General features: G+C 47.9%; 24 non-coding genes across 24 annotated transcripts; all 24 read left to right on the plus strand.

The window, feature by feature from the left end:
• The first annotated feature begins 273 nt into the window (after positions 1–273).
• Positions 274–346, plus strand: Trnar-ucg (transfer RNA arginine (anticodon UCG)). Its single transcript has one exon. It is a non-coding gene; the product is annotated as a tRNA-Arg (tRNA).
• Positions 347–785: 439 nt separating this feature from the next.
• On the plus strand, positions 786–858 carry Trnak-cuu (transfer RNA lysine (anticodon CUU)). Its single transcript has one exon. It is a non-coding gene; the product is annotated as a tRNA-Lys (tRNA).
• Positions 859–1,179: 321 nt separating this feature from the next.
• Positions 1,180–1,251, plus strand: Trnat-agu (transfer RNA threonine (anticodon AGU)). The gene has a single exon. It is a non-coding gene; the product is annotated as a tRNA-Thr (tRNA).
• Positions 1,252–1,787: 536 nt separating this feature from the next.
• Trnar-ucg (transfer RNA arginine (anticodon UCG)) lies at positions 1,788–1,860 on the plus strand. Its single transcript has one exon. It is a non-coding gene; the product is annotated as a tRNA-Arg (tRNA).
• Positions 1,861–2,299: 439 nt separating this feature from the next.
• Trnak-cuu (transfer RNA lysine (anticodon CUU)) lies at positions 2,300–2,372 on the plus strand. Its single transcript has one exon. It is a non-coding gene; the product is annotated as a tRNA-Lys (tRNA).
• Positions 2,373–2,693: 321 nt separating this feature from the next.
• Positions 2,694–2,765, plus strand: Trnat-agu (transfer RNA threonine (anticodon AGU)). The gene has a single exon. It is a non-coding gene; the product is annotated as a tRNA-Thr (tRNA).
• Positions 2,766–3,301: 536 nt separating this feature from the next.
• Trnar-ucg (transfer RNA arginine (anticodon UCG)) lies at positions 3,302–3,374 on the plus strand. Its single transcript has one exon. It is a non-coding gene; the product is annotated as a tRNA-Arg (tRNA).
• Positions 3,375–3,813: 439 nt separating this feature from the next.
• On the plus strand, positions 3,814–3,886 carry Trnak-cuu (transfer RNA lysine (anticodon CUU)). Its single transcript has one exon. It is a non-coding gene; the product is annotated as a tRNA-Lys (tRNA).
• A 321-nt stretch (positions 3,887–4,207) lies between these two features.
• Trnat-agu (transfer RNA threonine (anticodon AGU)) lies at positions 4,208–4,279 on the plus strand. The gene has a single exon. It is a non-coding gene; the product is annotated as a tRNA-Thr (tRNA).
• Positions 4,280–4,827: 548 nt separating this feature from the next.
• Positions 4,828–4,900, plus strand: Trnar-ucg (transfer RNA arginine (anticodon UCG)). The gene has a single exon. It is a non-coding gene; the product is annotated as a tRNA-Arg (tRNA).
• A 439-nt stretch (positions 4,901–5,339) lies between these two features.
• Positions 5,340–5,412, plus strand: Trnak-cuu (transfer RNA lysine (anticodon CUU)). The gene has a single exon. It is a non-coding gene; the product is annotated as a tRNA-Lys (tRNA).
• A 321-nt stretch (positions 5,413–5,733) lies between these two features.
• On the plus strand, positions 5,734–5,805 carry Trnat-agu (transfer RNA threonine (anticodon AGU)). The gene has a single exon. It is a non-coding gene; the product is annotated as a tRNA-Thr (tRNA).
• Positions 5,806–6,353: 548 nt separating this feature from the next.
• Trnar-ucg (transfer RNA arginine (anticodon UCG)) lies at positions 6,354–6,426 on the plus strand. Its single transcript has one exon. It is a non-coding gene; the product is annotated as a tRNA-Arg (tRNA).
• Positions 6,427–6,865: 439 nt separating this feature from the next.
• Positions 6,866–6,938, plus strand: Trnak-cuu (transfer RNA lysine (anticodon CUU)). The gene has a single exon. It is a non-coding gene; the product is annotated as a tRNA-Lys (tRNA).
• Positions 6,939–7,259: 321 nt separating this feature from the next.
• On the plus strand, positions 7,260–7,331 carry Trnat-agu (transfer RNA threonine (anticodon AGU)). Its single transcript has one exon. It is a non-coding gene; the product is annotated as a tRNA-Thr (tRNA).
• A 548-nt stretch (positions 7,332–7,879) lies between these two features.
• Trnar-ucg (transfer RNA arginine (anticodon UCG)) lies at positions 7,880–7,952 on the plus strand. Its single transcript has one exon. It is a non-coding gene; the product is annotated as a tRNA-Arg (tRNA).
• Positions 7,953–8,391: 439 nt separating this feature from the next.
• Positions 8,392–8,464, plus strand: Trnak-cuu (transfer RNA lysine (anticodon CUU)). The gene has a single exon. It is a non-coding gene; the product is annotated as a tRNA-Lys (tRNA).
• Positions 8,465–8,785: 321 nt separating this feature from the next.
• On the plus strand, positions 8,786–8,857 carry Trnat-agu (transfer RNA threonine (anticodon AGU)). Its single transcript has one exon. It is a non-coding gene; the product is annotated as a tRNA-Thr (tRNA).
• A 566-nt stretch (positions 8,858–9,423) lies between these two features.
• Positions 9,424–9,496, plus strand: Trnar-ucg (transfer RNA arginine (anticodon UCG)). Its single transcript has one exon. It is a non-coding gene; the product is annotated as a tRNA-Arg (tRNA).
• A 439-nt stretch (positions 9,497–9,935) lies between these two features.
• On the plus strand, positions 9,936–10,008 carry Trnak-cuu (transfer RNA lysine (anticodon CUU)). Its single transcript has one exon. It is a non-coding gene; the product is annotated as a tRNA-Lys (tRNA).
• A 321-nt stretch (positions 10,009–10,329) lies between these two features.
• Trnat-agu (transfer RNA threonine (anticodon AGU)) lies at positions 10,330–10,401 on the plus strand. Its single transcript has one exon. It is a non-coding gene; the product is annotated as a tRNA-Thr (tRNA).
• A 548-nt stretch (positions 10,402–10,949) lies between these two features.
• Positions 10,950–11,022, plus strand: Trnar-ucg (transfer RNA arginine (anticodon UCG)). The gene has a single exon. It is a non-coding gene; the product is annotated as a tRNA-Arg (tRNA).
• Positions 11,023–11,461: 439 nt separating this feature from the next.
• Trnak-cuu (transfer RNA lysine (anticodon CUU)) lies at positions 11,462–11,534 on the plus strand. Its single transcript has one exon. It is a non-coding gene; the product is annotated as a tRNA-Lys (tRNA).
• Positions 11,535–11,855: 321 nt separating this feature from the next.
• On the plus strand, positions 11,856–11,927 carry Trnat-agu (transfer RNA threonine (anticodon AGU)). The gene has a single exon. It is a non-coding gene; the product is annotated as a tRNA-Thr (tRNA).
• The last annotated feature ends 98 nt before the right edge of the window (positions 11,928–12,025 follow it).

Here is a 12,025-nt window from a genome sequence, read left to right on the forward strand (position 1 = left end):
TTGGTAATAGCGGCAACTCGCCATTGTATCTCATAGGGTGAGGTACCTTCTGCAACCGACTGAGATGGCACTAAGCGATTGAAGCTGATTTGCACGCTCTTGTTTGATGAGCGTCATAAGGGCTTGAATGTAACTTGCGATGGGACACAGCAAGAAGTAGCGTCGCATTTTTAGTACTGAAATTGGAGAATTGCGTCAAAGATGGTAAATTCATTCCGGGAAGTGCACAAATGGCGATAATGAGCTGTGTTTGGGGAAGCGTATTGCGCCAGTGACCGTGTGGCCTAATGGATAAGGCGTCGGACTTCGGATCCGAAGATTGCAGGTTCGAATCCTGTCACGGTCGAGTTTTTCCAGTTCTGCAAAAGATGCATGCTGTTTTACTGTGCTGTTTGAGTACTACAAAACTAGTTGAAAGTTGCTGCTGTCCGCTTCCTGGCTGCAAACCGGCGTCTACCTGAAGCTCAAGCAAGACAAGGGTGATGTGTAGCGAAATTTTCGGCACAGAGCCGTTCAGGAGAGTTTTTGTTGGAACTACTGCGTCTGATTCAGGGCCCAAGAGCTACGCCACAGGCGTCTGCGCACAGTCGAGCATGTGTGTTGAATAATGGTGCTGATAGCCACGTATCATTTGAAGCAGATTTGATGCCTTTCGGAGACAATTTTTCATTGAATGGGATTGTAGCTCATTTGTGGCAGCAGGAGATAAGCTGTAGTCAAAAGGATCTTCCATAGATGGTCGCAGGTCCCATCAGTATTGTATGGCTCGTAAAGCATTGTGTGGAGCCCGGCTAGCTCAGTCGGTAGAGCATGAGACTCTTAATCTCAGGGTCGTGGGTTCGAGCCCCACGCTGGGCGGCGCAAAATTTTGTGTCTACGCGGATGCAACCTGCGCCCCTCTCGTGAGCCTTGCGTAACGAACGTAACGGGTTACGACGATGCCTAGCTTCGTATGAATATCAGAGGAATGGTATTTGAAGCTGAAAGTAACTCTGAAATGAAATAAATGTGTTGTTTTGGAATTTTAGGTGTACATCGATATCGTGTGAGATGTGTAGGAAAGCAGCAGCTGTGCTAACTAAATGCAAATAATGGTCGCTAATGCGGTGCGTTTCCAGCTGAAGATCTCCGATTCACTAGTCCATAAGAACAAAGTACCCGAAAAGCGCGCTAGGAGGCGCCTCCTTAGCTCAGTGGCAGAGCGCTGGTCTAGTAAACCAGAGGTCGTGAGTTCGATCCTCACAGGAGGCAAATGAATTTTGTAAAAGCCCCTCCCACCGTGGCCCTTTCGAAAAAAGCGGTCAAGGATAAAACAAATTATAAATGGGTGCGGTATTTAAGAAATGTTCTCGCAAATGAATAGTGCGAATGGTGCTATTAAAGTAGGCACCAGAAACTGCTGCTTTTGGGAGTCTCCGGAGAATGTCGACGTGAAATACTTAGTTCTTGTGATGTATTTTCTACCCCTGATACAGACCCTCGCGGCTGTCGTCGTCGTCGGCGCCGCCGCCGCTTTGGTAATAGCGGCAACTCGCCATTGTATCTCATAGGGTGAGGTACCTTCTGCAACCGACTGAGATGGCACTAAGCGATTGAAGCTGATTTGCACGCTCTTGTTTGATGAGCGTCATAAGGGCTTGAATGTAACTTGCGATGGGACACAGCAAGAAGTAGCGTCGCATTTTTAGTACTGAAATTGGAGAATTGCGTCAAAGATGGTAAATTCATTCCGGGAAGTGCACAAATGGCGGTAATGAGGTGTGTTTGGGGAAGCGTATTGCGCCAGTGACCGTGTGGCCTAATGGATAAGGCGTCGGACTTCGGATCCGAAGATTGCAGGTTCGAATCCTGTCACGGTCGAGTTTTTCCAGTTCTGCAAAAGATGCATGCTGTTTTACTGTGTTGTTTGAGTACTACAAAACTAGTTGAAAGTTGCTGCTGTCCGCTTCCTGGCTGCAAACCGGCGTCTACCTGAAGCTCAAGCAAGACAAGGGTGATGTGTAGCGAAATTTTCGGCACAGAGCCGTTCAGGAGAGTTTTTGTTGGAACTACTGCGTCTGATTCAGGGCCCAAGAGCTACGCCACAGGCGTCTGCGCACAGTCGAGCATGTGTGTTGAATAATGGTGCTGATAGCCACGTATCATTTGAAGCAGATTTGATGCCTTTCGGAGACAATTTTTCATTGAATGGGATTGTAGCTCATTTGTGGCAGCAGGACATAAGCTGTAGTCAAAAGGATCTTCCATAGATGGTCGCAGGTCCCATCAGTATTGTATGGCTCGTAAAGCATTGTGTGGAGCCCGGCTAGCTCAGTCGGTAGAGCATGAGACTCTTAATCTCAGGGTCGTGGGTTCGAGCCCCACGCTGGGCGGCGCAAAATTTTGTGTCTACGCGGATGCAACCTGCGCCCCTCTCGTGAGCCTTGCGTAACGAACGTAACGGGTTACGACGATGCCTAGCTTCGTATGAATATCAGAGGAATGGTATTTGAAGCTGAAAGTAACTCTGAAATGAAATAAATGTGTTGTTTTGGAATTTTAGGTGTACATCGATATCGTGTGAGATGTGTAGGAAAGCAGCAGCTGTGCTAACTAAATGCAAATAATGGTCGCTAATGCGGTGCGTTTCCAGCTGAAGATCTCCGATTCACTAGTCCATAAGAACAAAGTACCCGAAAAGCGCGCTAGGAGGCGCCTCCTTAGCTCAGTGGCAGAGCGCTGGTCTAGTAAACCAGAGGTCGTGAGTTCGATCCTCACAGGAGGCAAATGAATTTTGTAAAAGCCCCTCCCACCGTGGCCCTTTCGAAAAAAGCGGTCAAGGATAAAACAAATTATAAATGGGTGCGGTATTTAAGAAATGTTCTCGCAAATGAATAGTGCGAATGGTGCTATTAAAGTAGGCACCAGAAACTGCTGCTTTTGGGAGTCTCCGGAGAATGTCGACGTGAAATACTTAGTTCTTGTGATGTATTTTCTACCCCTGATACAGACCCTCGCGGCTGTCGTCGTCGTCGGCGCCGCCGTCGCTTTGGTAATAGCGGCAACTCGCCATTGTATCTCATAGGGTGAGGTACCTTCTGCAACCGACTGAGATGGCACTAAGCGATTGAAGCTGATTTGCACGCTCTTGTTTGATGAGCGTCATAAGGGCTTGAATGTAACTTGCGATGGGACACAGCAAGAAGTAGCGTCGCATTTTTAGTACTGAAATTGGAGAATTGCGTCAAAGATGGTAAATTCATTCCGGGAAGTGCACAAATGGCGATAATGAGGTGTGTTTGGGGAAGCGTATTGCGCCAGTGACCGTGTGGCCTAATGGATAAGGCGTCGGACTTCGGATCCGAAGATTGCAGGTTCGAATCCTGTCACGGTCGAGTTTTTCCAGTTCTGCAAAAGATGCATGCTGTTTTACTGTGCTGTTTGAGTACTACAAAACTAGTTGAAAGTTGCTGCTGTCCGCTTCCTGGCTGCAAACCGGCGTCTACCTGAAGCTCAAGCAAGACAAGGGTGATGTGTAGCGAAATTTTCGGCACAGAGCCGTTCAGGAGAGTTTTTGTTGGAACTACTGCGTCTGATTCAGGGCCCAAGAGCTACGCCACAGGCGTCTGCGCACAGTCGAGCATGTGTGTTGAATAATGGTGCTGATAGCCACGTATCATTTGAAGCAGATTTGATGCCTTTCGGAGACAATTTTTCATTGAATAGGATTGTAGCTCATTTGTGGCAGCAGGAAATAAGCTGTAGTCAAAAGGATCTTCCATAGATGGTCGCAGGTCCCATCAGTATTGTATGGCTCGTAAAGCATTGTGTGGAGCCCGGCTAGCTCAGTCGGTAGAGCATGAGACTCTTAATCTCAGGGTCGTGGGTTCGAGCCCCACGCTGGGCGGTGCAAAATTCTGTGTCTACGCGGATGCAACCTGCGCCCCTCTCGTGAGCCTTGCGTAATGAACGTAACGGGTTACGACGATGCCTAGCTTCGTATGAATATCAGAGGAATGGTATTTGAAGCTGAAAGTAACTCTGAAATGAAATAAATGTGTTGTTTTGGAATTTTAGGTGTACATCGATATCGTGTGAGATGTGTAGGAAAGCAGCAGCTGTGCTAACTAAATGCAAATAATGGTCGCTAATGCGGTGCGTTTCCAGCTGAAGATCTCCGATTCACTAGTCCATAAGAACAAAGTACCCGAAAAGCGCGCTAGGAGGCGCCTCCTTAGCTCAGTGGCAGAGCGCTGGTCTAGTAAACCAGAGGTCGTGAGTTCGATCCTCACAGGAGGCAAATGAATTTTGTAAAAGCCCCTCCCACCGTGGCCCTTTCGAAAAAAGCGGTCAAGGATAAAACAAATTATAAATGGGTGCGGTATTTAAGAAATGCTCTCGCAAATGAATAGTGCAAATGGTGCTATTAAAGTAGGCACCAGAAACTGCTGCTTTTGGGAGTCTCCGGAGAATGCCGACGTGAAATACTTGGTTCTTGTGATGTATTTTCTACCCCTGATAGAGACCCTCGCGGTTGTCGTCGTCGTCGTCGTCGTCGTCGGCGCCGCCGCCGCTTTGGTAATAGCGGCAACTCGCCATTGTATCTCATAGGGTGAGGTACCTTCTGCAACCGACTGAGATGGCACTAAGCGATTGAAGCTGATTTGCACGCTCTTGTTTGATGAGCGTCATAAGGGCTTGAATGTAACTTGCGATGGGACACAGCAAGAAGTAGCGTCGCATTTTTAGTACTGAAATTGGAGAATTGCGTCAAAGATGGTAAATTCATTCCGGGAAGTGCACAAATGGCGATAATGAGCTGTGTTTGGGGAAGCGTATTGTGCCAGTGACCGTGTGGCCTAATGGATAAGGCGTCGGACTTCGGATCCGAAGGTTGCAGGTTCGAATCCTGTCACGGTCGAGTTTTTCCAGTTCTGCAAAAGATGCATGCTGTTTTACTGTGCTGTTTGAGTACTACAAAACTAGTTGAAAGTTGCTGCTGTCCGCTTCCTGGCTGCAAACCGGCGTCTACCTGAAGCTCAAGCAAGACAAGGGTGATGTGTAGCGAAATTTTCGGCACAGAGCCGTTCAGGAGAGTTTTTGTTGGAACTACTGCGTCTGATTCAGGGCCCAAGAGCTACGCCACAGGCGTCTGCGCACAGTCGAGCATGTGTGTTGAATAATGGTGCTGATAGCCACGTATCATTTGAAGCAGATTTGATGCCTTTCGGAGACAATTTTTCATTGAATAGGATTGTAGCTCATTTGTGGCAGCAGGAAATAAGCTGTAGTCAAAAGGATCTTCCATAGATGGTCGCAGGTCCCATCAGTATTGTATGGCTCGTAAAGCATTGTGTGGAGCCCGGCTAGCTCAGTCGGTAGAGCATGAGACTCTTAATCTCAGGGTCGTGGGTTCGAGCCCCACGCTGGGCGGTGCAAAATTTTGTGTCTACGCGGATGCAACCTGCGCCCCTCTCGTGAGCCTTGCGTAATGAACGTAACGGGTTACGACGATGCCTAGCTTCGTATGAATATCAGAGGAATGGTATTTGAAGCTGAAAGTAACTCTGAAATGAAATAAATGTGTTGTTTTGGAATTTTAGGTGTACATCGATATCGTGTGAGATGTGTAGGAAAGCAGCAGCTGTGCTAACTAAATGCAAATAATGGTCGCTAATGCGGTGCGTTTCCAGCTGAAGATCTCCGATTCACTAGTCCATAAGAACAAAGTACCCGAAAAGGGCGCTAGGAGGCGCCTCCTTAGCTCAGTGGCAGAGCGCTGGTCTAGTAAACCAGAGGTCGTGAGTTCGATCCTCACAGGAGGCAAATGAATTTTGTAAAAGCCCCTCCCACCGTGGCCCTTTCGAAAAAAGCGGTCAAGGATAAAACAAATTATAAATGGGTGCGGTATTTAAGAAATGCTCTCGCAAATGAATAGTGCGAATGGTGCTATTAAAGTAGGCACCAGAAACTGCTGCTTTTGGGAGTCTCCGGAGAATGCCGACGTGAAATACTTGGTTCTTGTGATGTATTTTCTACCCCTGATAGAGACCCTCGCGGTTGTCGTCGTCGTCGTCGTCGTCGGCGCCGCCGCCGCCGCTTTGGTAATAGCGGCAACTCGCCATTGTATCTCATAGGGTGAGGTACCTTCTGCAACCGACTGAGATGGCACTAAGCGATTGAAGCTGATTTGCACGCTCTTGTTTGATGAGCGTCATAAGGGCTTGAATGTAACTTGCGATGGGACACAGCAAGAAGTAGCGTCGCATTTTTAGTACTGAAATTGGAGAATTGCGTCAAAGATGGTAAATTCATTCCGGGAAGTGCACAAATGGCGATAATGAGGTGTGTTTGGGGAAGCGTATTGCGCCAGTGACCGTGTGGCCTAATGGATAAGGCGTCGGACTTCGGATCCGAAGATTGCAGGTTCGAATCCTGTCACGGTCGAGTTTTTCCAGTTCTGCAAAAGATGCATGCTGTTTTACTGTGCTGTTTGAGTACTACAAAACTAGTTGAAAGTTGCTGCTGTCCGCTTCCTGGCTGCAAACCGGCGTCTACCTGAAGCTCAAGCAAGACAAGGGTGATGTGTAGCGAAATTTTCGGCACAGAGCCGTTCAGGAGAGTTTTTGTTGGAACTACTGCGTCTGATTCAGGGCCCAAGAGCTACGCCACAGGCGTCTGCGCACAGTCGAGCATGTGTGTTGAATAATGGTGCTGATAGCCACGTATCATTTGAAGCAGATTTGATGCCTTTCGGAGACAATTTTTCATTGAATAGGATTGTAGCTCATTTGTGGCAGCAGGAAATAAGCTGTAGTCAAAAGGATCTTCCATAGATGGTCGCAGGTCCCATCAGTATTGTATGGCTCGTAAAGCATTGTGTGGAGCCCGGCTAGCTCAGTCGGTAGAGCATGAGACTCTTAATCTCAGGGTCGTGGGTTCGAGCCCCACGCTGGGCGGTGCAAAATTCTGTGTCTACGCGGATGCAACCTGCGCCCCTCTCGTGAGCCTTGCGTAATGAACGTAACGGGTTACGACGATGCCTAGCTTCGTATGAATATCAGAGGAATGGTATTTGAAGCTGAAAGTAACTCTGAAATGAAATAAATGTGTTGTTTTGGAATTTTAGGTGTACATCGATATCGTGTGAGATGTGTAGGAAAGCAGCAGCTGTGCTAACTAAATGCAAATAATGGTCGCTAATGCGGTGCGTTTCCAGCTGAAGATCTCCGATTCACTAGTCCATAAGAACAAAGTACCCGAAAAGCGCGCTAGGAGGCGCCTCCTTAGCTCAGTGGCAGAGCGCTGGTCTAGTAAACCAGAGGTCGTGAGTTCGATCCTCACAGGAGGCAAATGAATTTTGTAAAAGCCCCTCCCACCGTGGCCCTTTCGAAAAAAGCGGTCAAGGATAAAACAAATTATAAATGGGTGCGGTATTTAAGAAATGCTCTCGCAAATGAATAGTGCAAATGGTGCTATTAAAGTAGGCACCAGAAACTGCTGCTTTTGGGAGTCTCCGGAGAATGCCGACGTGAAATACTTGGTTCTTGTGATGTATTTTCTACCCCTGATAGAGACCCTCGCGGTTGTCGTCGTCGTCGTCGTCGTCGTCGGCGCCGCCGCCGCTTTGGTAATAGCGGCAACTCGCCATTGTATCTCATAGGGTGAGGTACCTTCTGCAACCGACTGAGATGGCACTAAGCGATTGAAGCTGATTTGCACGCTCTTGTTTGATGAGCGTCATAAGGGCTTGAATGTAACTTGCGATGGGACACAGCAAGAAGTAGCGTCGCATTTTTAGTACTGAAATTGGAGAATTGCGTCAAAGATGGTAAATTCATTCCGGGAAGTGCACAAATGGCGATAATGAGGTGTGTTTGGGGAAGCGTATTGCGCCAGTGATCGTGTGGCCTAATGGATAAGGCGTCGGACTTCGGATCCGAAGATTGCAGGTTCGAATCCTGTCACGGTCGAGTTTTTCCAGTTCTGCAAAAGATGCATGCTGTTTTACTGTGCTGTTTGAGTACTACAAAACTAGTTGAAAGTTGCTGCTGTCCGCTTCCTGGCTGCAAACCGGCGTCTACCTGAAGCTCAAGCAAGACAAGGGTGATGTGTAGCGAAATTTTCGGCACAGAGCCGTTCAGGAGAGTTTTTGTTGGAACTACTGCGTCTGATTCAGGGCCCAAGAGCTACGCCACAGGCGTCTGCGCACAGTCGAGCATGTGTGTTGAATAATGGTGCTGATAGCCACGTATCATTTGAAGCAGATTTGATGCCTTTCGGAGACAATTTTTCATTGAATAGGATTGTAGCTCATTTGTGGCAGCAGGAAATAAGCTGTAGTCAAAAGGATCTTCCATAGATGGTCGCAGGTCCCATCAGTATTGTATGGCTCGTAAAGCATTGTGTGGAGCCCGGCTAGCTCAGTCGGTAGAGCATGAGACTCTTAATCTCAGGGTCGTGGGTTCGAGCCCCACGCTGGGCGTTGCAAAATTTTGTGTCTACGCGGATGCAACCTGCGCCCCTCTCGTGAGCCTTGCGTAATGAACGTAACGGGTTACGACGATGCCTAGCTTCGTATGAATATCAGAGGAATGGTATTTGAAGCTGAAAGTAACTCTGGAATGAAATAAATGTGTTGTTTTGGAATTTTAGGTGTACATCGATATCGTGTGAGATGTGTAGGAAAGCAGCAGCTGTGCTAACTAAATGCAAATAATGGTCGCTAATGCGGTGCGTTTCCAGCTGAAGATCTCCGATTCACTAGTCCATAAGAACAAAGTACCCGAAAAGCGCGCTAGGAGGCGCCTCCTTAGCTCAGTGGCAGAGCGCTGGTCTAGTAAACCAGAGGTCGTGAGTTCGATCCTCACAGGAGGCAAATGAATTTTGTAAAAGCCCCTCCCACCGTGGCCCTTTCGAAAAAAGCGGTCAAGGATAAAACAAATTATAAATGGGTGCGGTATTTAAGAAATGCTCTCGCAAATGAATAGTGCAAATGGTGCTATTAAAGTAGGCACCAGAAACTGCTGCTTTTGGGAGTCTCCGGAGAATGCCGACGTGAAATACTTGGTTCTTGTGATGTATTTTCTACCCCTGATAGAGACCCTCGCGGTTGTCGTCGTCGTCGTCGTCGTCGTCGTCGTCGTCGTCGTCGGCGCCGCCGCCGCCGCTTTGGTAATAGCGGCAACTCGCCATTGTATCTCATAGGGTGAGGTACCTTCTGCAACCGACTGAGATGGCACTAAGCGATTGAAGCTGATTTGCACGCTCTTGTTTGATGAGCGTCATAAGGGCTTGAATGTAACTTGCGATGGGACACAGCAAGAAGTAGCGTCGCATTTTTAGTACTGAAATTGGAGAATTGCGTCAAAGATGGTAAATTCATTCCGGGAAGTGCACAAATGGCGATAATGAGCTGTGTTTGGGGAAGCGTATTGTGCCAGTGACCGTGTGGCCTAATGGATAAGGCGTCGGACTTCGGATCAGAAGGTTGCAGGTTCGAATCCTGTCACGGTCGAGTTTTTCCAGTTCTGCAAAAGATGCATGCTGTTTTACTGTGCTGTTTGAGTACTACAAAACTAGTTGAAAGTTGCTGCTGTCCGCTTCCTGGCTGCAAACCGGCGTCTACCTGAAGCTCAAGCAAGACAAGGGTGATGTGTAGCGAAATTTTCGGCACAGAGCCGTTCAGGAGAGTTTTTGTTGGAACTACTGCGTCTGATTCAGGGCCCAAGAGCTACGCCACAGGCGTCTGCGCACAGTCGAGCATGTGTGTTGAATAATGGTGCTGATAGCCACGTATCATTTGAAGCAGATTTGATGCCTTTCGGAGACAATTTTTCATTGAATAGGATTGTAGCTCATTTGTGGCAGCAGGAAATAAGCTGTAGTCAAAAGGATCTTCCATAGATGGTCGCAGGTCCCATCAGTATTGTATGGCTCGTAAAGCATTGTGTGGAGCCCGGCTAGCTCAGTCGGTAGAGCATGAGACTCTTAATCTCAGGGTCGTGGGTTCGAGCCCCACGCTGGGCGTTGCAAAATTTTGTGTCTACGCGGATGCAACCTGCGCCCCTCTCGTGAGCCTTGCGTAATGAACGTAACGGGTTACGACGATGCCTAGCTTCGTATGAATATCAGAGGAATGGTATTTGAAGCTGAAAGTAACTCTGAAATGAAATAAATGTGTTGTTTTGGAATTTTAGGTGTACATCGATATCGTGTGAGATGTGTAGGAAAGCAGCAGCTGTGCTAACTAAATGCAAATAATGGTCGCTAATGCGGTGCGTTTCCAGCTGAAGATCTCCGATTCACTAGTCCATAAGAACAAAGTACCCGAAAAGCGCGGTAGGAGGCGCCTCCTTAGCTCAGTGGCAGAGCGCTGGTCTAGTAAACCAGAGGTCGTGAGTTCGATCCTCACAGGAGGCAAATGAATTTTGTAAAAGCCCCTCCCACCGTGGCCCTTTCGAAAAAAGCGGTCAAGGATAAAACAAATTATAAATGGGTGCGGTATTTAAGAAATGCTCTCGCAAATGAATAGTGCGAATGGTGCTATTAAAGTAGGCACCAGAAACTGCTGCTTTTGGGAGTCTCCGGAGAATGCCGACGTGAAATACTTGGTTCTTGTGATGTATTTTCTACCCCTGATAGAGACCCTCGCGGTTGTCGTCGTCGTCGTCGTCGTCGGCGCCGCCGCCGCCGCTTTGGTAATAGCGGCAACTCGCCATAGTATCTCATAGGGTGAGGTACCTTCTGCAACCGACTGAGATGGCACTAAGCGATTGAAGCTGATTTGCACGCTCTTGTTTGATGAGCGTCATAAGGGCTTGAATGTAACTTGCGATGGGACACAGCAAGAAGTAGCGTCGCATTTTTAGTACTGAAATTGGAGAATTGCGTCAAAGATGGTAAATTCATTCCGGGAAGTGCACAAATGGCGATAATGAGGTGTGTTTGGGGAAGTGTATTGCGCCAGTGACCGTGTGGCCTAATGGATAAGGCGTCGGACTTCGGATCCGAAGATTGCAGGTTCGAATCCTGTCACGGTCGAGTTTTTCCAGTTCTGCAAAAGATGCATGCTGTTTTACTGTGCTGTTTGAGTACTACAAAACTAGTTGAAAGTTGCTGCTGTCCGCTTCCTGGCTGCAAACCGGCGTCTACCTGAAGCTCAAGCAAGACAAGGGTGATGTGTAGCGAAATTTTCGGCACAGAGCCGTTCAGGAGAGTTTTTGTTGGAACTACTGCGTCTGATTCAGGGCCCAAGAGCTACGCCACAGGCGTCTGCGCACAGTCGAGCATGTGTGTTGAATAATGGTGCTGATAGCCACGTATCATTTGAAGCAGATTTGATGCCTTTCGGAGACAATTTTTCATTGAATAGGATTGTAGCTCATTTGTGGCAGCAGGAAATAAGCTGTAGTCAAAAGGATCTTCCATAGATGGTCGCAGGTCCCATCAGTATTGTATGGCTCGTAAAGCATTGTGTGGAGCCCGGCTAGCTCAGTCGGTAGAGCATGAGACTCTTAATCTCAGGGTCGTGGGTTCGAGCCCCACGCTGGGCGGTGCAAAATTCTGTGTCTACGCGGATGCAACCTGCGCCCCTCTCGTGAGCCTTGCGTAATGAACGTAACGGGTTACGACGATGCCTAGCTTCGTATGAATATCAGAGGAATGGTATTTGAAGCTGAAAGTAACTCTGAAATGAAATAAATGTGTTGTTTTGGAATTTTAGGTGTACATCGATATCGTGTGAGATGTGTAGGAAAGCAGCAGCTGTGCTAACTAAACGCAAATAATGGTCGCTAATGCGGTGCGTTTCCAGCTGAAGATCTCCGATTCACTAGTCCATAAGAACAAAGTACCCGAAAAGCGCGCTAGGAGGCGCCTCCTTAGCTCAGTGGCAGAGCGCTGGTCTAGTAAACCAGAGGTCGTGAGTTCGATCCTCACAGGAGGCAAATGAATTTTGTAAAAGCCCCTCCCACCGTGGCCCTTTCGAAAAAAGCGGTCAAGGATAAAACAAATTATAAATGGGTGCGGTATTTAAGAAATGCTC

Source organism: Schistocerca nitens, chromosome 8 (assembly GCF_023898315.1).
Source record: "Schistocerca nitens isolate TAMUIC-IGC-003100 chromosome 8, iqSchNite1.1, whole genome shotgun sequence".
NCBI lineage: Eukaryota > Metazoa > Arthropoda > Insecta > Orthoptera > Acrididae > Schistocerca > Schistocerca nitens.